Source organism: Mustela nigripes, chromosome 6, assembly GCF_022355385.1.
Source record: "Mustela nigripes isolate SB6536 chromosome 6, MUSNIG.SB6536, whole genome shotgun sequence".
Taxonomy (NCBI): Eukaryota; Metazoa; Chordata; class Mammalia; order Carnivora; family Mustelidae; genus Mustela; species Mustela nigripes.
The window spans coordinates 32965992-32990544 of NC_081562.1; positions in this window are offsets into that span (position 1 = coordinate 32965992).

Genomic DNA, 24553 nt, shown 5'->3' on the forward strand with positions numbered 1-24553 from the left:
TGAAAAAATTAAGCCAAAGTTGATTCTCTGATTATGAAACAAATTCTTAAATTATGTTAAGGAATCTAGGACTACAATTTTAGTCCCAGTGAACAAAATTGCTTTCTTGTATAATCTTACTATAATTTAACTGTAACCCTAAACCAAGCCAGTCATGGCAAAAATTCTTCCAGCATTTACGTGGTAAGTAATTCGTGTCCCTGTTCCACTTTCATCTTAGTTTAGCAATGATGTGCCTGGGCCTCGTATATTGATAGATCCCCTGAATCTGAGAAGTACACACTGTGTCCTAGTAAATTAGTGTATTTCTACATGATATAAAGGTGCTGTGAGATCAAAGACAGGATAGGTGTTCTCTAAGGACCAGATTCTAATCACTCTCACCATGAGGCAAGAAGCTTAGAGCACTATATAAATAGTGTAATTTAATAATTATCATGCACACGCATGTGCGCACACACACAGATTTGAAGCATGTTCAGAGTCCAGGTATAGTTCATATCTTTCTTTTTATCTTCCCAGCATTTATCTCCCCCTCCCTTTTGTAATTTCCTTGAGAAATTACATCTGTTAGCCTTTGGATGAAAACTTACAAATAAGGTTTCATGTACATACTCTCCTCTGACGGTCACATGGCTGTCTCTCTCCAGATTCAAATCTTGAACTGAAAAACATCTAAAATAAAAAATACTGCATGGGAGCCCTGGGTGTGGTGCCTAGACAAAGAATTCTGGAACACTGAAAAAATTAAATTAAATTAAATTAAATTAAAATATATATTGGGAGCTGATTCTTACTAATGTTGTTATTCCAATAAGACTGTCCCTTAGTTCCTCTCACCACAATTCCAGAAACTTCTTTGGATTCTGTCCTTGATCTCCAGTCTTTCCTAGGATTCGGAAAGCTACCTCGCATCCTTCTAATAAACTCATATTATGTTTTATTAACCTAGAGCTTGTTTTCATTGCTTATCGTCAGAGAACAACAAATGGAGAGGCCTTATTTATGATTCTTTTTACTGCGCACAGCTTGAGTAATGTATATGTGATCTGGTAGGAGAAAGGAAATCTTAAAAGTGTAGTTTCATGGCATTACTTAATTCAGTCCATGCCGATGGCCCTGGGCCTACCTCGGCAGTACTTTCACAGCCTGGTCCTGCACCTGGATACCAGCTATTTCATGAACACTGCGTCTGCTTCAACAGCCTGAAGAATATTTTCTGTGACTTCTGAAGGAAAAGATCAAAGTGTACATGGCCACCTGCCACACCCCTGTGGTCCCCCAGCTTGAGGCTGGGCACAGGTTCGATATACCTAAGCCACATCTCTGCCTTGGCTCCTGATGCTGTCGTCTTTGCCCTCCAACACCTGCAGTTTGCCCGTCAGCCCTGTTTTGATAGCTAAACTCTGACCGTGCTACCACCCTGCCTGAGACTGCCCATCTCTGGAGGTTGTAACAGAGCACTCATGAGGAATGCCTCCAGATGTTATTACCCAGGAGTCCTGCTGTACACATGCACATACACAACTCGGAAATGGAAGTCCTGGGTCTCCTGGGTTCAACGCTGTAGGCATGGGGTGGAACACTGGCTAAGTGTGGGGGAGGATGTATGTTTTTAGCCCCAGAAACAGACTTGTTTACCCGATAAAACAAAACAAAAAGTGCAGTTTCATGGGCATTACTATTTATTACTTTCTGAAGTTTGGGATTGTTAATGGCCTTTAATGGACACAGTTATCCAAAGATGTCCAGTAGATTTGCCCTTGGTGATCTGAGATACCATGAATGATATCCTCACATGTAATAAAAGTTTCTTTTTCTGAGTTTAGCTGAAATATCTCAATGTAGACAGCCTGTTATTATATCTTCACATATGACAAATAGCTTTCTGTCAGCCACTCTTTTCCTCTCCACTGTCCATCATCCTGGCCTTGGAGATCAGCACTCTTCTCCTTTGAATGCATTAGTCATTCATGAATAATGACATAAAAGCTTAGCAATGCTTCAGAAAGAGAGCCTTTTGTTATACTTTTCTAACAACCATTAATATCTATAACAACTCAGCAGTTTTTAATTTTCTTTTATAAAAGGACAAGTTGTAACTACATGACAAAATGGCATGGGGTCTAAAACTATTACCAGTTTCATTAGTGAGGGTAGGAAAGGAAAAAATAGAAAAACGAGCTATACTGCTATCAGACACATGAAACCTTTGATATATATATTTCAGCTTTGATATATATATATAATATATATATATATAAACAGTTCATTCAGATATATATATATCTGAATGAACTTTTTTGGGGAGTGAAGGGCAATTGAATGTATAAACTTTAATTACAACAAACCACACAATATAAAAAAGGCTTTATTTTTTATTTAAACTTTTGGGTATTGCTAGAAATTAAGAACTTTAAATTTAGGTTAGCTAAAATTTTGAAGTTAATGTGGGTTTTAACAAAGTTATGTACTTCCATAATATTTTTGAAAAGATATCATCCAAATAAAATATGGAATAAAAATTACTGGTAAACCAAAGAAAATACTGTTTTTTGGAACAATATTTGTGAATCCTTTCAGCAAGAATGTTAAAAAGCAAAATAGTATTTGAGTATTTGAATCTAAGTGAGAGGCTCTCATAACTGAAAAAAAAATGGTCACAATTATTTTAGTTGCATAGTTATATGTAGCATAATCAAGATTATTTTGTCTATTACATATTACTTTCTCCTTGAATTTAAGAAAAATGGAAAATTCAAGCACCACATTTAAACTTTTGGGGTTTCTCATAAATATTTTATAGCAAAGTAAAATTGGGGATAAAATTTTTTCAGTTTGGAATAAAATCTAGAGGGGATCCTGGGTGGCTCAGTGGGTTAAGCCTCTGCCTTCAGCTCAGGTCATGATCTCAGGGTCCTGGGATTGAGCCCGTTATGGGCTTTCTGCTCAGCAGAGAGCCTGCTTCTCCCTCTCTCTCTCTGCCTGCCCATCTGCCTACTTGTGATCTCTCTGTGTCATATAAATAAATAAAATCTTTAAAAAGATCTAGATTCAGGAACAAAATTGCATATCATTAACTTCTCCACAAATGAGATGTTTTACTTTGTTTTGTTTTGTTTTGTTAATTGAATATGTATCTTCCAAAATAGCCAGGTCAATACCATCAATAAACTTTCAGATTTTTTTTTTTCATCTTTCTTACTTAATCTGAATGTTTATTAACAAAGATTTATTAGAACCCAAACTTTGTTCTTCATTGTGAATTCCAGCTTCCATTTGGGTTTTTACTGAAAAAGATTTTGGATCCATGTACAACATAAGTAGTTGCAGAATAACCTGCATTATAATAAGCATAATAAATCAACATAATAAGCACTGACTTAATTCTATTTATGACTCTATTATAGAGTAACCCTGATTACCCTTATGCAAGATATTATGCAAGAGCATATAAGGGAAATGATTTGTCCATCTAGACTATTGTACTTTTCAATTAGAAGAAGAACTTCAAATGCTTTTTTAACATGAACTCATTTGTTCCTAAACTTTTCAAAAGTTTAGAAGGCAGCATGAGTAGTAATGTCCTCATTTACAAGTAAGGAGGCTAGAAGTTTTGATGGGTGATGGATTACTGTCATGCATAACTATTTATTCCCAATCTCTCTGCTGAAAATTCTCTCAGGTATAATTAAAGGACAATCTGATCTAATAAAAAAATAAGCAAATCAATTAATCTGTACTTTGAAAGTATATATTGCCTGCCAATGTTTTTCTAATAGATGATAATTATATTAGAAAGAAACTTGCATATGTTGTATGAGAATCTATTGGAGATATATTTTATTATTAGCAGAATTACAGGGAATTGCTAAGCCAAAGTCAGGCGCTTTATGTATGGAAAAAGAAAAAAAAATACAAAACAAAAAAGGAAGAGGACATATGCAGTATATAGACTAGGAGTTAACAATTGAAACATCTGTAACTTCTTTATAGAATGTAGAATAATTACTATAACATCTACAAATCTATTTACAGATAATGTAAAAAAATGTTTATATTAAGCATATCTTACAGACTAAGGTTTAATATCAATTTCCTATCATAATGTATTTTTAAAAGTGATGAGTTCTGGGACGCCTGGGTGGCTCAGTTGGTTGGACGACTGCCTTTGGCTCAGGTCATGATCCTGGAGTTCCGGAATCGAGTCCCGCATCAGGCTCCCAGCTCCATGGGGAGTCTGCCTCTCTCTCTGACCTTCTCCTCGTTCATGCTCTCTCTCACTGTCTCTCTCTCAAGTAAATAAATAAAATCTTAAAAAAAAAAAAGTGATGAGTTCTTATGAGCTTCATAGTTAAAGACCATTTTCTGAAATTAAAAAAAATTTTGGGGGGGGGATGCTTGGGTGGCTCAGCTGGTTAAGCCACTGCCTTCAGCTCAGGTCATGATCCCAGGGTCCTGGGATCAAGGCCCACATCGGGCTCTCTGCTCAGCGGGAGCCTGCTCCACCCCCACCCTGCCTTCTGCTCTACTTACTTGTGATCTCTCTCTCTCTAACAAAGAAATGAAGAAATAAATAATATTTCTTTAAAAAAAAAAAGAAGATATGTCATTTATTTATTTATTTATTTTTAAGATTTTATTTATTTGACAGAGAGAGATCACAAGTAGAGAGAGAGAGAGAGAGGAGGAAGCAGGGTCCCCGCCTAGCAGAGAGCCCGATGCGGGACTCGATCCCAGGACCCCCTGAGATCATGACCTGAGCAGAAGACAGAGTCTTAACCCCCTGAGCCACCCAGGCAGCCCAAGATTTGGCATTTAAATAGAGGACTAATTCTGACGCTTTCTTTTTGATAAATAGAAAAGAGAACATAATTACTATAAACAATAGTGTATATATTAACAATAATCTATCTTACTATTGTATTTCCCATTCCCCCTTTTTCTTTAGAGAAGGAAAGAGAGGGTTGGGGGAGAGGGAGGGGAAAAAGAGGGAATCTCCACACCCAAAACAGAGCCCTACATGGGGCTCTATCTCACAACCTTGAGATCATGACCCGTGCTGAAATCAAGAATCAGATGCTTAACCAACTGAGCCACATAGGCACCCCTGCATTTCCTATTCCTAAATGCTATTGCATTTCTATTATTTTGCAAGAGTACCTACTATATATTCCAGTATAAATAAATGTTGTGTCAAATAACTTCTCCTACTTTATCACTACTAATATTCTTAACATTAATACCACAACTTTGGACATAAGTCAATTGGTATTTATGTCTTTTTATACTTTTATACAAAATTGGGCAAACATGACTATGGAACAATTAATAAAGGCACTTCTTTTACACACTTAGAAGAACAACAGATGATTCTCCCAAGCAGAGAATTGTGGAGATCAGGTCTTTATGTCTCAGAACTAAGGAAATATGTAGACTCAGCAAAAGAAAGAAAGAAAGAAAGAAAGAAAGAAAGAAAGAAAGAGAGAGAGAAAGGAAAGAAAGAAAGAAAGGAAAGAAAGGAAGATATTAAGGAAATAAATGACAAAAAAGGAAAGAAAGAAAGACTATAAAAGACAATAAAAATGTGGAAAGTGCCATACTTGAGGTAAATGTGTAATTTGACTTAATTTGACAAATTGATTTGGAATCTTTCTGAGGTTGGGAATAATAGCATTTCACATTGTCAATTTTTCATTTGTGTTTTACTTAAAAGAACTTTTATAAATATTGTAAGTGTTTTAACATTTCATTAGAATTGTGGAAAAACTGATTGGAAGAAGAGTTATTCTAGGACAAAAGTTCAATAGGAAACTTCAGGCAAAAAAAAAAAAAAAAAGTCCAAAGATTATTGAATTTCAGAATCTATTTATATTGACAAAAAGAAAGTTCATATTCTGCTTAGCATGAAGCTGATCTTTCTGTTCTGTTAAAAGACACTTATTATATTTCTCTTCAAATAAAGCAACTATTTCAGATGTTCCAGCCAGTCAATCAGAAAGTATTTATTGAGTATTCATTTTGTACATTGATAAATTCAGGATAAAGAGATCTAAAAAAAAAAAAGAGATTAAAAAAAAAAAAAAACTTCAGCATTTCAACGAAAATTTATGAACCTATACAGACTGGCAATTCCTGAAGTAAAGTGGTGTGGAAAGCTGTCCAGAGAGAGATCAACTTATTGTAACCAAAAAAATTCTGGAATGATTAATTTTAATCATTTGTGCCACATATGAGTTATTGGCTTATTAGTATTATTATTAGTATTAATAATGCTAATAATTTAGTATTATTAGTATTTTTACTAGATGGTATTAGTCTTATAATTGAATTAAATAGGGTACATGATAGTTTTTATTTGAAGAATAATATTAATTATAGCTGTGATATTAATTTATCCAAAATTTTAGCTATATCTAATATACAGCCCACACTGCTTATTTTTTCAAACTACATTTTTTTATTAGTTGTTTTGTGCAGACAGAAAAAGAAAATTGTTACATATATTACCTCTTTACAATGGTACCACTAATTTGCTTAGTAAATTATCCTTAAAGAATTAAGAGTCTGGGAAGATAAATATCAAAATCTGGCTAGTGTCGTGAAACCAACAACAATTCACTAAAATATTTCAGCATATTTTTCTAGAGAATACTAACAATGATTTCAATGGAAAGAAAAACTATATATAACAAGAGAACAAATGCTAAATTCATTATAACTTTGAATTGTTGCAAAAGGTCCTATCATTAATGAATATATGTTACATTAGCTATTATTCAGATTCTTTTATGCAAGAAAAATATAATGAACCTAGAGAATACCCAAATATGAGTATACAAAATTATAAAAGAATTTAAAAACTCACTGTATCAAAAGTTCCTTTAAAAAGGCACAGTAATATGAGGGTCACTGCTTGGATAAGAAAAAAAAAAGTGAGTTAGTACTTATTGGTCCTCAAACACATATACATTATCATTTTTATAATTTCTTAGATACAGATATTCCGTACATATCATCTCACTATTTTTTCACCAAATTAAAAGATGCATAGTTACCACATTTTATGTGGGAGTAAACTGAGTCTCCAAGAGAATTTATTACTAAAACAAAGCTATCCAACAGACCCATGAAAAAATATTTCACGTCACTTGCCATCAGGAAAATACAAATCAAAACCATAATGAGATACCACCCTGCACCAGTTAGAATGGCTAAAATTAACAAGACGGGGAACAACAAACGTTGGTGAGGATGTGGAGAAATGGGAACCCTCTTATGCTGCTGCTGGGAATGCAAGTTGTTACAGCCACTCTGGAGGTTCTTTAAGAAGTTCAAAAATAAAGCTACCTTATGACCCAGCAATTGCACTACTGGGTGTTTACCACCAAGATACAGATGTAGTGAAAAGAAGGGACACATGCATAAACCCCAGTGCTCATGCCTGCAGTGTCCACAATAGCCAAACTGTGGAAGGAGCCAAGATGTCCTTTGACAGATGGATAAGAAAGATGTGGTTCATATATACAATGGAATATTACTCAGCCATCAGAAAGGATAAAACCTACCATTTGCATCGACATGGATGGACTGAAGGGGATTATGTTAACTGAAGTAAGTCAAACAGAAAAGACAATTACCATATGGTTTCACTCATATGGGGAATATAAGGAATAGTGCAGAGGATCATGGAGGAGCGGAGGGAAAACTGAATGGGAAGAAATCAGGGAGGGAGATAAACCATCGGAGACTCTTTACTCTGAGAGGGGTGGGGGGAAAGGTTGCTGGAAGGGAAATGGGAGGGGAATGGGGTAACTGGTTGATGGACATTAAGGAGGGCACATGGTGAACTCTGGGTGTTATACACAACTAATGAATTGTTGAACATTACATCAAAAACTAATGATGTGTTATATGTTGGCTAATCAAATTTAAATTTAAAAAATTGAAAAAGTAAAAAAAAATTAAAAAATAATAAAGTTATCGAGCTAGTATTTGGCCAAGATTTGTGTGTTCTTAACTGCTTTTTTCTCTGCATCCTCTACCATATAAAAGGATGAATGATGAGATCTGAGAAACTTGAGAAAAATCACTACGAAACTAAGAAAAAGTTTGAATTGTTTAGTGAATAACCACAGTTTTATAGTGGCATCAAAAACAGACAATATTATAGTAGTAGTAGTACTGGTAATAGTAAAAATAATAAAGATGAAATGGTTGTGGTGGTGGTAATAAGAATAATAATAGTGCTGATTACATCAACATATATTCAAATTAAGAAAAATACAGTTTTAGTTCAGTATTAAGTTTAATTCAGATGGGAGATATTTTGACTATTTCACTGTAGTTTTATAAATTTAAGATGAACATTATACCCAGATAGTAATATAAATTTGAATATTAAATAATGAATATTATTATAGACTATTTCAAAGAAAAAACAATTAGGAACATTACTTTTGCTATAGCCTAAATTAATATAATAGTCTCTATTTACTTTTTTTAACACATGAATTTCTATTAGCTTTCTTAATAAAGAAGAAAGAAACCTGGGAGAATTTCATTATCTGGATACCATGTTCAAGTCAGCCACTGGTATTGAATGAGGAATGCATTGCCTTGTGTTTTCCATTTTTATAATACAGAGAGATTATTTTTCTTTGATTAAACCTGAAGAAATGTAGAGTTCTAAAACAAATCTTTGGATAGTAAATATTGTTTTGTCCTTATAGAATTTGATTATAAGCCATTTTATTATATTTGGCCAGGAAATTGATCATTTTCACATTTCTTATACTTCATATTCAGTATGGATTTACATAGGGTTTTTTCTCTATTTTTGTTATAACAATCTCTAATATTTATTCACCAGAGCTAATATTGTCAAGGAGATTAATTTTATTCAAGACAAATTTTAAGTGTTTCACATTTTTTATGAAAACTATTCATTAAGGAAATATACAAGCTTAGAAACCAGCTATCCCCTGGACTGTAGGAATAAAATAGAATAATCTCTCTGCTCTGGTGTGTTTGTAGAGGGGAGACTATAATTTTGTCCTTAAAGGCTATTACTAAATATATAGCATACTTCATCAATTTTTATAGACTCATAGATTAATATCCCTCTTGAAAAAAAAAAAGTACTTTGAATTTAGAGTGCCTAACCTTTTATCAACACAGCACACGTGGTTTTAGTTCTACTGGTGGACTCCACAAATTGTTTAAACCAATGAGCACATCCCATTCACTCTGATATTAGGATTTGTCCAGAAACCCTCTCCTGACCTGCTGAATGCTGATGAAGCAACATTTGCAGGATGCTTCTGAAATCTACTTGAATAGATAGTTTCTGTCTTTAGTTGTGAGGTCTGAAATTGTTGCAGCCTTTTAACTGGAATTGTGAATGACATCGGTGACTGATAAGCAGTTTAAATAGAGTTATGGTGACAAAATCCGTGTCGAAGAAAAAAAGGAAGAAAGTAAAGATCTTTTTAGTTGTTTTCCCAAAATATCTAATATATTTTCAGTTAATACTTTTGGATTTTCCTTGTTTAACATATGTAAAAATAGTGAGTTGTGTCTTATTTATGTTCTTAACCCATATTGCATTGGTTATATAACTTTCAGACAAATACTAATTTTCGTGTTAAAGTGGGATATTTTTAGCTCGTTTCTGAAATTGAAAGTAAATTCTTTTTCTGTTTCAGTACTCCTTAGTACATTAGTTTTAAGGATTGATGTTATCATATTAAAGAAGAATTCTGATGTCTTAGCTTAGAGTCTTTGTTAATACTGATATTAATTCTGTCTAATATCTTTCCAGCTTTCTAACTTCCCATAAGATTTTTTTCCTTTGATCTTTTATCTATTGTTTTGAAAAAATGTTAATAGATTAGCTAATCTTAAACTATCTTTCTCCTCATTCATTTACTCAACTAAAGAAACTAAAGTCCCTTGCTTCCTGTAGCTTACCCTGTAATGGTGAAGACATCTAAGTAAGCAGGAAATATGTCAGGTACTGATAATTCCTATGGAGAAAAACAAGCCAGAATAAGAGGAATATAAAGAAAAATGTAGCGATTTTTTTTAAAGATTTTTTATTTATTTATTTGACAGAAATCACAGAGATGGAGAGGCAGGCAGAGAGAGAGGAAGCAGGCTCCCCGCTGAGCAGAGAGCCCGATGCGGGACTCGATCCCAGGACCCTGAGATCATGACCTGAGCCGAAGGCAGTGACTTAACCCACTGAGCCACCCAGGTGCCCCAAATGTAGCGATTTTATTCAGGGTGACTAGAGCTATGAATAAAGGGAGGAGTAAGAAATGTGACTACAGGCTACAAGAATAATCAAGAAAGTGAAGTGAATTCAAATGTCCTATAAAAGGAGCACAGTTGGCCTATTAGTGAAACAGCATTGAGAGCAGTTACTACAGTCCACATATCAAGGGAAAGAGGTGGGGGAACAAGTCCAAGAGACAGAATGGAGTAGTGGTCCAGATCCCATAGGTCCTTGCAGGCATTGAGGATGTTTATTTTTATTCGACATAAGACAAGGAACAGTTGAACTGATGAATAACAACCTTACCAGAATAATCAGAAGATTATTCTGACTACTGAACATGCTTCAGGAGAAGAGGAGTGAATCATGAGGGCTAGTTAATAAAAAGTAATACAGGTGAGATATGGGAGTATGTTGGAACAGAGTGGTGACTGAGAAGTTGTAAGAAATGGTCAGAATCCAGATGAATTTTGCAGGTAGAACTGACATCATCTATTGACAGATGCTAGATGTGAGAAAACTACAGTCAAGGATAACATCATCATTTTTTTTTAGTAGAACATAGTTTAATCTTACTTTGAAGACTTAGAAGTCATTTAAGACTATATGTCTAGTCATCATTTATGAACATTGGTTGTTTTATTAACATATAATGTATTATTTGTTCAGGGGTACAGGTCTGTGGTTCATCAGTCCTACACAATTCACAGCACTCACCATAGCACATACCCTCCCAGTGTCCATCACCTATTCACCCCATCCCTCCCTCTTCCCTCCCCTCCCCTCCAGCAACCCTCAGTTTCCTGAGATTAAGAGTGTCTTACAGTGAAACCGTTCTTGCTTGAGTAATTTATAGAATGGAAACAAACCTACAAGGAAGGAGAAAAATTTGAAGGAGAAGCAGATATTGAGAGGAAAAAGGGCTTAGTTATAAACCTGATTAATTAAAGATGCCTATTACAAAAAAAGAGTTGTCAATTAAACATTTACAGATATCTTAAAAATAAACTTCTAGAATAAACAAACTCCTTTTGCTCATTGCATATGATTCTTTTACTTGGCGCCTTATCTAATGTAATAGTATTTAATTTGAAATGTCAAATTCTATATTCCTAAATAGGAATTATTTTATCTGTATTGTGTTGTTTAGTATATTATTTTGTTTCTTGTTTGTTATTTAAGGGTATACCAAGGACCTGTGATAAATTCAGTTCTAAATATGTACTAGCCCAACATTAGAAGGTATTTGGAGTTTGATTGGGTATGGAACTCTGCAGAGTGGTTGTCTTAGAAGGTTTACACAGGGGCCCAAGTTCCTTTAATGCTGTGGCTGCACAAGTCATTATTTTAGTCCTTATCAAACTTTATATCCAGATGAGGAAGGGAAAAGCGAATTGAGGAAGCCCATAGATAGTTTCATGGACCAAGCCTGGAATTAGCACGTATCACTTCTGCTCCCATTGCAATAGACAGAACTCAAATGGCCACTCCTAACAGCAAGACAGTATGAGAAAATAGTTGATCATTTTAATGTTCCAAAGTAAAAGAAATGTTAGGCCACTCCCCCTGGTTTCCATAGTAATGAAAAAACTTTAAAAAATGAATAGACTTATGATCATTTGCTTTTGATTAGTTTCATATGCAGCCAACCACATTCAAAGTTCTTTGCATTCCTTTCTTACACTCCAAAGTTGGGTTACATTCCTCCCTTTGTAAAATGCAGCAGAGGCATGAAACTCCGGTTCATATTTTAAATAAAATAGTGTGTTGGTTTGGACTTCTTAAGTTTATTAAGTTGAGTTTTCATTCTTACTCTTTCAATACAGCTCTGTATGTTTTCGTATGCTTGTCTTTGTCATTATTTCTAAGCACAGATCTTTTTCAGTTTACATTGGGGTTGAGTCTCAATAAGTCATCATAAATTGAAAATATCCTAAGTCAAAAATGCATTTAAGACACCTAATCTACCAAATATCATAAATTAGCCTAACCTACCTTGAACATAATCTCTTCACATTGGCCTACAGTTGGGCAGAATTATCAAACACAAAACCTATTTTATAATAAAGTGTTGAATATCTCATGCAATTTATGTAATACTGTATTGAAAGTAGAAAACTCAATGGTTGTATGGGTACAGAGTGGTTGTAAATACATAGGTTGTTGACTCTCATGATTACGTAGCTGACTGGAACCCAAGGCTTGCTGCCACTGCCCACCATCATGAGAGAGCATTGTACTGCATATTGCTAGCCTGGAAAAAGACCAAAATTCGAAATCCAAATTATAGTTTCTATTGAATGCAAATAGCTTTTGCACCATCATAAAATCGAAGATCATAAGTTGAACCATTTTAAGTTGGAGACTCTCTGAAATCTGCTATTATACCTTTGAGATTCTCTTTGATCTGAGCTATTTCAGATACTGATATTATATATATACATATATACATGAATTGATACACACTTATACATATATACAGTATATTACCAATATTTTCTGTTTTGTTTTGATCATTTAAAATTGTGTTATTATCCAGCTTTATCACAGTTTTAGAAACTGTGATATATTATTTTAGCAATTGAATTAGTATGACCAATTTTTGAAAATATTTTGTGGCTTCTAAAAAAAATGTTTCTTCTAGGTGTGTACCTCACCAAATTTAATAGATATATTAAATGGCCTTTAGTAATTATATAATTTAAATTCTCTGTACTCTTTTTTAATCTGTCAAGAATTGATAAATTGTGGACTAGAGTTCTCCATTACACCTGTTTTGATTAAACTTTCTTTCTATTATGTGTTTTGCCCTAATGTTTTATAATTTGTTACATCTCTCATGCATGTTTTTCTTTATTAAACTTGTAAGGTACCTTGTTTTATTTATTTTTTCTTAAATTATTCTTTATTCAATATTAAGCATTAATACTGAGTTACATAAGGGAATTTTTTTTTTAAAGATTTGTTGGGGCACCTGGGTTGCTCAGTGGGTTAACTGTCCAACTCTAGTATGCAGCGTAGGTCATGATATTAGGGTCCTGGGATGGAGTTCCACATCAGGCTCTCTGCTCAGCTTGGATTCTGCTTGTCCTCTTTCTGCTTCTCCCCTGCTTCCTTTCTCTGTCTCTCCTGAATAAATAAATTTAAAAAATATTTTTCAAGAGATTTGTTTAGGGGCACCTGTGTGGCTCAGTCAGTTAAGTGTCTGCCTTCTGCTGGGGGTCATGATCCCAGGGTCTTGGGATCCAAGCCCCACATCAGGCTCCTTGCTCAGTGGGGAGCCTGCTTCTCCCTCTCCCTCTGTCTACTGCTTCCTCTGCCTGTGCTTTCTCTCTCTCTGTCAAATAAATAAATAAAAATCTTTATAAGAATATAAAAATTTTTTTAAAAGATTTGTTTAAGATTCTTTTTTTTTTTTTAAGATTTTATTTATTTATTTATTTGACAGACAGAGCTGAGCAGAGAGCCTGATGTGGGGCTCGATCCCAGGACTCTGGGATCATGACCAAACCCAAAGGCAGAGGCTTAACCCACTGAGCCACCCAGGCACCCATAAGGTTCATTTTTAAGCATATTATTCCACTTTGTCTCTAAGTGCCATATACTTGTTTTACTTTGTAATCTGATCTGGAAATCTTTGTCTTTTCATAGGTAATTTTACCTGATTCCTGTATAGTCATAACTATTAGATTTACTCTTCTGTCTTATTTAAAACTTCCTATTTTTAGCTTTATTTTCTAATGTTCTTATTCCCAACTATTATTTTACAGAATTTATTCTCTTTGAATGAATGACTAAATAATTTTTCCAATTTCCAATAGAAGTTTTGAGACACACATTCCACTTCTTTTCAAATCTGTGCAACTGTCATGCATCACCTTTATTTTGAACTATTACTATTATTATTATTTTAATTTAACATTCTTTTTTCTGTCCCTATGAAGTCTTTCCTATGTCAAGATTCTAGTTCATCGCTTGAAATGTAGTGTAAATCTCTTGGTGTAATGTCCTTTCCGATCATATTTTCAAAAACAGCTGTTGTGTAAAATGCCTTCTTATCCCTTGGAATAATTCTATTCCATAGGAAACAATCTGTTCTTCCACTGGGTAGTCCCTTTATTGTTCCATGTCTAGTAATTTTACCTTGTTTGCTTCTTCTTTTCTGTCCTTTATCTTTATCCTTGTTTATTATTAAGTAATCTCATCTATTGAGCTGTTCCATAACACATTATATGGGTTTAGAAGAAGTGAGAAGGCTTTCTTCATTGGTTGAACCCCATCGGTTCATAGACGCAGCAATGTAAAAATGAATGAGACCCCAAAGCACTATAAACTATAAACAGGGAGCCTTTGCTTTTTGCCCTAAAATTCTTCCCTGGGTAAGATGTGACAACCTAGAACTACCACAGACAAAGTGTTGTTTATCCTTCGATAGGAGCCATTGTCTATTATATCTAGTCTACGTAAGAGTCATCCTCTTTGGTATGGTCTCCAATATCTGATGTGTGTTCTAGAGATGCCAATGAGATTCAGATTTGTCCTCCAATATCTTGTTCCTACAATGCTTCTCATACATACATACCCAGCCAGCCTTCATTCTTCCAAGTAAGGCAGTTTATGAGTTTTAGTTAGAATTCAGTCCACATTCCCAGTAAGAACAATTGTCATATACAAACAGGGAGTTGGGGGCGAGGGGGCGGTGTTAAGTTCATTTGTCATTCTATTTACATCTGTATTCCCTTTTGTAGAAATCTCTTCAAGTATATAAAATATGGACATAATCTTTTTCCCAGTTTTTAGAGAGAATACAAATTTTCCCAAAAACTAAAAAAAAAAAAAAAAATGGTCCCAAGGGATAATGTTGTCATGTTTAAAGGGAATTTTCGTTTGGTATTATGTCTTCTCCATGTCTGATAAAAACATAGCACTAAAGGGAATATTCCAAATTTGCTATATGACCCTGTCTCTATGCCAGATAGAAACCATAAGTCTTCCAAAAATTCTATCCTGCTGCCTAAAGTAACCTCTTCCAGCTTTCTGAGTAGTGTATCTGCTTATAAGACCACAAAGGTCTTATTTTCAAAAAGTAGTGAATAAAGTAATACACAGCCCAGATTTTATGCCACATCTGTTCCACTGGCCCTTAGAACTCCTCCTACATATTAGGATTGTTTTGTGTGCTTATAAAGAATAATAATTTCTGTATTTCTTAATGATTATGTTGCTTCCTGAGATAAGAAATTACTTTTAAAAACTCATTATACTTCACATTTATTACTTTTACTTCTATCAAAATTTCTAGAATGTGAAATATATTTTTCATTAAATTATAGTGTTCCTGGGCGCCTGGGTAGCTTAGTGGGTTAAGCGGCTGTCTTCAGCTCAGGTCATGATCTCAGGGTCCTGGGATTGAGTCCCGCATCTGGCTCTCTGCTCAGCAGGGAGTCTGTTTTTCTCTCTCTCTCTCTCTCTGCCTGCCTTTCCATCTACTTGTGATCTCTCTCTGTCAAATAAATAAAATCTTGTAAAAAAAAAATTATAGTGTTCCTGTAGCTTTTCCATTATTCTGTATCTTCTTGATCTTTTCTGCCCTTAGCACAGCACTTGAAATTTTAGCAGTGAAAATACTAGTGAATAATCACTATTGATATTTTATATTTCATGGTTGAATTTAGGTTTACATCATAGACTAATGAGATGTAGAAAATACAAATCTGTTTTTGAGAACAGGAGATACACAATAATGCAGTGAGATTACATGTAATTCAGAGGTTATATTTTTAAATCAGCTCATAATGCAACAAATGTATAGTCAAAATGATTCTTGAATAATTCTTTAATGACTATCAGATCTCTGAGACCTGGAAAAAGGCTTACACTCAGTTTCTTTTGGGTAATTTTACTGTGGTTCTGGCCTTCTATCTGTGGGGTTACAGAAAATAAGTTTGGGAGGGATTCAAAGTTGGAATTTAAGGATAATAATAGACTTTTCTTTCATTTTATCTCCCTTCATTATTGTATCAAATAAGTAAAATGCACCTATGCAGGGACTTTAACTCAACTATCCTTCCTCTGCATTTTTTTTATTTCAAGTTTTTATTCAAATTCTAGTTAGTTAATATGTAGGGTAATATTGGTTTCAGGAGAAGAATTTAGTGATTCATCACAACACCCAGTGCCTCCTTTAATACGCATCACCCATTCAACCCATCCCACACCTACCTCCCTCCATCAATCCTCAGTTTGTCTTCTATAGGTAAGAGTCTGTTATGGTTTGCTTCCCTTTCTTTTTTCTCTGCATCCCCTATGTTCAACTGTCTTGTTTCTTAAATTCCTCATATGAGTGAAATCATATGGTATTTGTCTTCCTCTGACTGAACTATTTCACTTAGCATCCACCCATGTTCTTGTAAATGGCAAGATTTCTTTCTTTTTATGGCTGAGTAATATTCCATTGTGTATAGATACCATGACTTCTTTATCTGTCTTTATCTGAACATTGGGGTTCATGTGCCACTTCAAACCAGTATTTTTGCACCTTTTGCATAAAACCTAATAGTGCAATTTGGGGGTCATAGGATCTTTCTATTTTTAACTTTTTGAGGAACCCTCTTACTGTTAACTTTTTGACGAACCTTCATACTGTTTTCCAGAGTGACTGCACCAGTTTGCATTCCCACCAGCAGTGCAAGGTCCCCTTTCTCTGCATCCTTGCCAACATCTGTTTTCTCCTGTTGTTAATTTTAGCCATTCTGACAGGTGTGAGGTGATATCTCATTGTAGTTTTTATTTGTATTTCCCTGATGATGAGTGATGTTGAGCATCTTTTCATGGGTCTATTAACCATCCGTATGTCTTCTTTGGGAAAATATCCATTCATGTCTTCTGCTCATTTCTTGATTATTTGTTTTTTGGGTGTTTGATAAGTTTTTTATAGGCTTGGGGTACTAACCCTTCCACTTCATTTTTAAATAAACTGATCAATATATTTCAAAAATTTCTTACATGGCTCAAATATTTAATAAGATAACAAAGAGAATATAATTTAACAAATAGGGCCCATATTTTGCCTTTAGTATGTATAAAGTATGAGGGCCCATACTTTGCCTTTATTTGGCACATATAATGTAGTTAGCATAGAGAGATGTTGTCATTGAGTATATGTAGAATGAATGACATAAGCATATCACAATACTGACTTACTTAGATATAACTAACAGCAGTGAGATCTTACTGAGTGTGTTTCTCCAAAATATATTTTCATAAAGCTATCAAATCATTATGAATCTCACTTTTGTCATGCAGTGAGCTTAAAATAGGTAAGAAATAAAATGTATTTGTGTTGACACAAGATATACAACTTTTAATGCTATATTATGTCTGGTTTTATCTGAAAATTACACAGATAGTTAGCATGCTTTCCTCCTGACAAAGGGATAACATAGAATATAGTCTAGTTGAAATAATTGTTTCATTCCTTTTTGAACATTACAAGATCATGTCAAGGTATTTTGCCATTGATTCAGGTACTTTAAGACATCAGTGCTGGAAAATCAGGGTTTTGTCATTATTAAATATTATCAAAATTCAGTTACATACAGCAGTATTTAGAGAGTGCTAAGGACAATAGATACCATATGTTATTGTATGTATCTTTTCAGAATGGGATTACATATGTCCTGCTCAGGATTGAAGCATTGGGTGACCAGTTACTTTTTAAATAATTGGACATATATTAATTGTTCTAATGTTACAACTATAATGAAGAAAACTATTTGCCAATAAGAGTACTATCATTTTGTACAAATTTGTGCACACACACACAGAAACACTCTAAAGGAACTTTCAAGTATTTTCCCCTTTATTGTTTTGTTTATTCCCCTTTTACACACTTTATAGCATCTCCTAGCAGATTAATTGCCAGCTTAATGGAACCACTTCCATCTGACTAGATAATCTTGCAGTGTTTGTGTTTCTGTAGTATATTGTTTACTTTCTTAATTTATGTAATTAACTCAGATGAAATGCTTACACATTGCTTTAGAGATGTTATGGATTAATTACTTATTTAATTAGTTATAACTCAAATAAGACAAAAAAGTGCTGCATAAATTTTAAACACTTCAATTATAATAATTTCTTGCACAGCTGTAATTGGAAAAAACAGCATAAGAAAAACGTAAAGGTACCACATAAAAATTATAGAAGATAGAAATAATAACAATGACAAAAGTTTATTAAACTTACCATTTTAGTTAGGATGTGAAAAGAAAATAAATGGCAAAAACAAAAAGAAAGTGATGATGTTCCTATAAGTTCCTGATTAAATCCCTGAATATTTCATTATTTTTGCATGAAAAAAACAGTAAAATGTGTATTTTTGCTAATAAAAAAACATTCATTTAAAAAATAAATGCATTTAATTAAGTCTTCACTATTTATAACTTACAAACTTGAGTTTTCAAATTATTACAACAATTATATTTCCTTTTGGGAAACACGTATTGATTTTCTAATAACTGTGAACAATGACATGGAATCAGCATTTTATAATTATAATAGCAACTATAGCTTTAAAACTGTAGCTATTTTGCCAATTTTTAAATTGTTTCTGAGCAATTTCAATAAAACTAAGCAACAAAGAATTTAAAAAGGACATATTTATATTAGTGTCTTGCATGCCCCAATGCATTATTCATTTGTTTTTAAACACGATGTTAAAATCACAATTGTTAAGATATTATGAAAATTAATTATTTGTATAACCCTTGAGGGGAATTCTGTTCCAAAGCTATAGATGGCTCCATTAATTAAATAGGATCAATTGTTCATATATACAAAGTTTAAAATGTGACCTACTTTTATTTATTTATTTATTTTTTAAAAGATTTTATTTATTTACTTGAGAGAGAGACAGTGAGAGAGAGCATTAACGAGGAGAAGGTCAGAGAGAGAAGCAGACTCCCCATGGAGCTGGGAGCCCGATGCGGGACTCGATCCCGGGACTCCAGGATCATGACCTGAGCCGAAGGCAGTCGTCCAACCAACTGAGCCACCCAGGCGTCCTAAAATGTGACCTACTTTTAATAAATAATTTCATTTTGTTATAAATATGTAGTTGATTATCCCTTACCTGCTTCTTTTTCTATTAAGATAACATATATGTATTTTTTTATTTTTTTAAGATTTATGTATTTATTTTAGAGAGCAAGGTGGGGAAGGGGAGAGGGAGAGGGAGAGAAAATCTTAAGTGACTCCCTGAGCATGGAGGCTGACATGGGGTTTAATCTCACCACCCTGAGGTCATGACCTGAGCCAAAACCAAGATATGATTAACCAACTACACCACCCAGGTACTGTAAAGATAGCATGTATTTAGTTGAAAGTCTGAATTGGTGAAGTAGGGCTTGTACTGATTATTTGCATGATAAAATGTAAAACACACTCAAAATCCTTTTGAGCAATCAGAATCAGTAGATACAGACAGATAGAAACAATATTACTATAGTGATATTATTCAAATGACATTGCTTTTTTGGTATTTCCATAGAACATAATTTTCCCATCCTAACACATTCACATTATTACAGGAATGCTTAATGAAAATGATCAATGGACTCTGTGCCTACTCTGGTGTCACCTTCCCAGACTTTCTCATCTATTATATTCTAGTCTCCTTCCTTGCAGGATCTCTAACAAGACGAAAGGCCATTGGCAACTTCTCAGAAATCATGTCTATGCAAACATGACTTTTCTTTTTTTTTTTTTTTTAAGATTTTTTTTATTTGTTTAAGAGAGACAGTGAGAGACAACATGAGCGAGAAGAAGGTCAGAGGGAGACGCAGACTCCCCATGGAGCTGGGAGCCTGATGTGGCACTTAATCCCAGAACTCCAAGTTCATGACCTGAGCTGAAGGCAGTCGCTTAACCAACTGAGCCACCCAGGTGCCCCAAACATGACTTTTAAAACCTTTAAAGATCTATGCATTTTCCTCAGCATAGCTACGTTAGGAAATGGCACTAGAACTCTTTGGGAAGTAACTGGGAAAATATTGACCGTACATACTGGTGATAGCTTTGCAGCCTTTCCTTTATTCAATAGGTTCTACTTACATGAACTTGTTAGATCTAGACACTGGTGAAGAATTACAGACTTCCATTTTGATAGCTGTCCCCTGTTGCCAGTTTATATAATTCAAAAATCACTCTAGACAGCTGTTCGTCTCTCTCACCACTAGGATCATTATGACTGATCTACAATCACCATAGATTCTTATAGTTCAAGGCACTTTGATTGCCATTCTGACAATGATGTCCATTAAAGTGATGAAGTCCACCTTATCTGTGATAAGTAGTACCATATGATCATTGCCATTCTGATATCCTATTAATCCCATTGGTACTAGGGAAAAATATTCTTAACCCTGGCTTTTAGAAACCAGACATCTTGAGCTACTCAATGATGCTTGATTCTCCTTATCTACACTTTCCTTATTATTACGATGAAAGACTTTTCTTTAGGCCTTTTGGGGAGCATAGCCAAGAGTAGTTTTCCAATTTCATATAATAAATCCTGTCTAACTTGTCTACATATGTGTCATGCTGCCACTATACTCTATCCCTATCTATCCTTTGATTTTTTAATAAATGGGATGCTATTGTTGAAAGTCTTACTACCACTTCACTTATCATCAGCAGTGGGATCCACATTGCTGCCTGGCTGGTGAGTAATTCTGTTCCAGAATCCCATTCTGAGGGTTGTTTTCTACAGTCAGTTCCAGTACAATAACCCTTAGCCTGAATTTTCATCTCTCCACACACTACCACTGAAAAGCAAGTGTTTGTGGGCCATTAACTTAAGAATTGATCCAAAGGAACAGGACAGAAGAACTAGAAAGAACAAGACAGAGGAGGAAAATCCAATACAAAGGTGCATTATTAAGTTTGTTGTCACACTAGGTAACCAGGGTTGTTTCACAGGGACCTTTCATTGAGCCAAATAGAATGCAAGCCGAAAAGACAGTCAAAGATTGCGTTTTTGTTTCTGTTTTTATGCCCCAGAGACAGACAAACTGTTTAAATACTCTCTGATGTTGTTTGTAGAATATCCTGTATTTCTATTCTGCTTGATAAAGAGACTCCACTGTGGTCATAATACACAATTTTATGATGGTTGCCCCAAGCAGTGCCATCAGTCTTGAGTTGCAGGTGTTGACAGAACTTGAACATTCCACTCTGGAGTCACAGTGAAACCCGATTATCTCAGCCAACTTCATTAGTTAATGGTGCCAGATGTACAGCATAGCACAAATTTTTAGTAATGATTAAAGTAAGATTATGATATATAGAGCCTCTGAGTTCTCAATAATATACCTTTTATATTACTTTGATAAATAAGCTTACTTTTCTTACAGTAATAGAAAATATAAATTGATTTCATAATGATTTAATTGAAACTGTTTCCATGATATATTTTAGAAATTAAAATTTCAAACTTCTGACACTCAGTTGCCTCGATGATATTTATCCATTGGCATTTTTTCCCCAAAACATTGGTAGTTTATGATAATTAAATCACAATAACTATTTATATCCACAAGTCTGTAAGTCATTGCTAATATTATTCCTTGAAAGACTTCTCTGTTTTAGAATCAGAAAGAATTAGCTTTTTTCTAATTTACCACCTCGCTCAAGTTGTTCAATTCAAGTGACAGATACAATGTTTTCTCATAAGACAACCCACTGTATTGTTAGACAATTCCAGTTGAAAATTTTTCCTAAATGTATTAAATCAGTGTTTATACAGTTTTCTTAATGAGGATTCATGTGAAAACTGTAACCTACAGTAATCCAAAATGTCTCAATTAAAAGCTGAGGCAAAACTGAATGACAACTTTTAATTCCTCTATTTCCTTCCCGGCCGACATTTAATCTATCCTCCGATTCAACGATTTTTTTTTTAAATCCTAAGATGACCACGTTTCAGGAAGTTCACTGCTTCTTAGTCTATGACAGCATCTTCTTTTGTCTGGGCTAGTTAGGGTAGCAGGTTTCTAAAAAATCTCCTTGCTCATTGTATTGCCCATACTCCACCATCCACAGAGAAGCCAGAGGGCCCTTTAATGCATAATTCAAATTATGTTTGTCTTCTAACCCCTATGCTTGCTTCCCACTCTAAATAAAGTGAAACGCTATCTCCTCTTCACCCCTGTGTGACTGGATCTCTGGCTACCAATTCAATCTCATGACCTGCCATTCTTCCTGCTATGCTTTGGTCTCAACATCCTTCTTGCTCTTCCTTTGACATGTTAAACATATTCCTTTCTCAGAGATGTTCTCATTGCTTGGAATATCATTTCCCAGCTCTTCATATGGCTACTGTTATGGACTGAAGTGTGCCCTTCTGAAATTCCTATGTTGAAGCTCTCATCTTGGTACCACAGAAGGTGACTGTATTTGGAAATCAGGCCCTTAAAGGGATAATTACAGTTATATTAGACCATTGGGATAGGCTTTCTCCATTATAACTGGTGTCCTTATAAGAATAGAAAATTTGGCACGAACGCATATGGAAGGAAGACCATGATAGTCATCTACAAGCCCAAAAGGGAGGCCTCAGAAGAAACCAACCCTGCCCACACCTTAATCTTGGACTTCAAGCTTCTAGAATAGTGAGGAAATACAATTCTGTTGTTTAAGCCATCCAGTCTTGGGTCCTTTATTATGGCAGCCCCTAGGAAACTAATATAGTACCTCCTCATTATTTTAGTGTTATCCAAAAGATTACCTCCTCTGAAAGGTCTGCTTTAAGTACAGTATCAATGTAACCATATGCTCTAGGCTCCCATTTTCGCATTACCCTGTTGTCTTTGATAATATATATTGCTACATTACTTTTTTTTTTTTTTTTTTGCCATTGTTAAAGTGTTTATTTAATAAATCACTCTGAGATCCTTGAGGATAAATTTTGGCTGTCATGTCCACACAGTAGGTACTTGGTAAATAATTACTGAATAAATGTCATGTTAGAAAACCTTAGCTCTCTCCTTTCATCGTATCACTTAGTATGTCTTCATTCCCTCAGTAAACGTCCTTCATTTCTTTAATTTCCCTTCTAATGTCATTCTATCCTGAAATTTTGACATCTCGTTTACATTCCCTTTTGAAATAATAGACTTCATATAAATTATTCTAAAGTGACTTTGATCATCATTGAGAATATCAGGACTATTATCTATAGTGACCTGAATTAATTAATACTAGCTAGAGTTTTATTTACACTTTTTTAAAACAAGGGTTTATGCTTTTTATAATCAATTGAAATTTTAGCATTTTATTTCCACACAAACTAAAAAAGTAAATTTCTTCTAGTCTACTTTACTTTTGTTTTAAAAAAAAATATTTAAATGCAAGTTATATTTGTCTCATTAAAACAAACTTAGTTTTACCCCAGATTTGAAGTATTTGACCTAACTGATTAATGGTTGTTTCTGAAAATATGCTTCTACTTTTCCCACTCCTGAATCACTTTATTGTTTTTTTTTTAAGATTTTATTTATTTATTTGAAACACAGAGAGAGAAATCACAAGTAGGCAGAGAGGCAGGCAGAGAGAGAGGGGGAAGCAGGCTCTCCATTGAGCAGACCTGATGTAGGACTTGATCCCAGGACCCTGAGATCATGACCTGAGCCGAAGGCAGAAGCTCAACCCATTGAACCACCCAGGTGTCCTGAATCACCTTATTCTTAATCTATGGCAGCTCTTCCTTATTCATTAAATATGGTTCTCTCTATTTTGGCATTCTCAGCCTTTTCTCCTTTGCTTATATTTTTTGGGTAAATTTATCAACTAGCTTGTTTTCAAATGTCTTTGAAATTTGGCGGATCCATGCTAAATTTATATCTTATTTTCCTTTGTCTACTGGTATCTACAAAATATTACTGAATGTCACCTATTCCCCAAATCTTTAAGATTGTTTCCATGGACATTTCTGATTTTTTCTGGTTGTATCATTTTCTCCATAAAACAGGAGTGTTAGCAAGCAGTAAAATGGATGAATTCTGGGAGGTTTTCTGCTATCTCCTGGAGTGGGCTCACAGATGATTTATAAACTCTGCTTATTCCCAACTACCTTCATCAATCTTACTAGCTTTCTTGTCACCAAATATCACAATATTTCCTTAGGATAGATAATAAACATCATAACTTCTACTAGTGTCTTTAAAACCATGATAAAGGAAGGGGAAGACAGAAGCGGGTGGGAAGGAGAGAGAA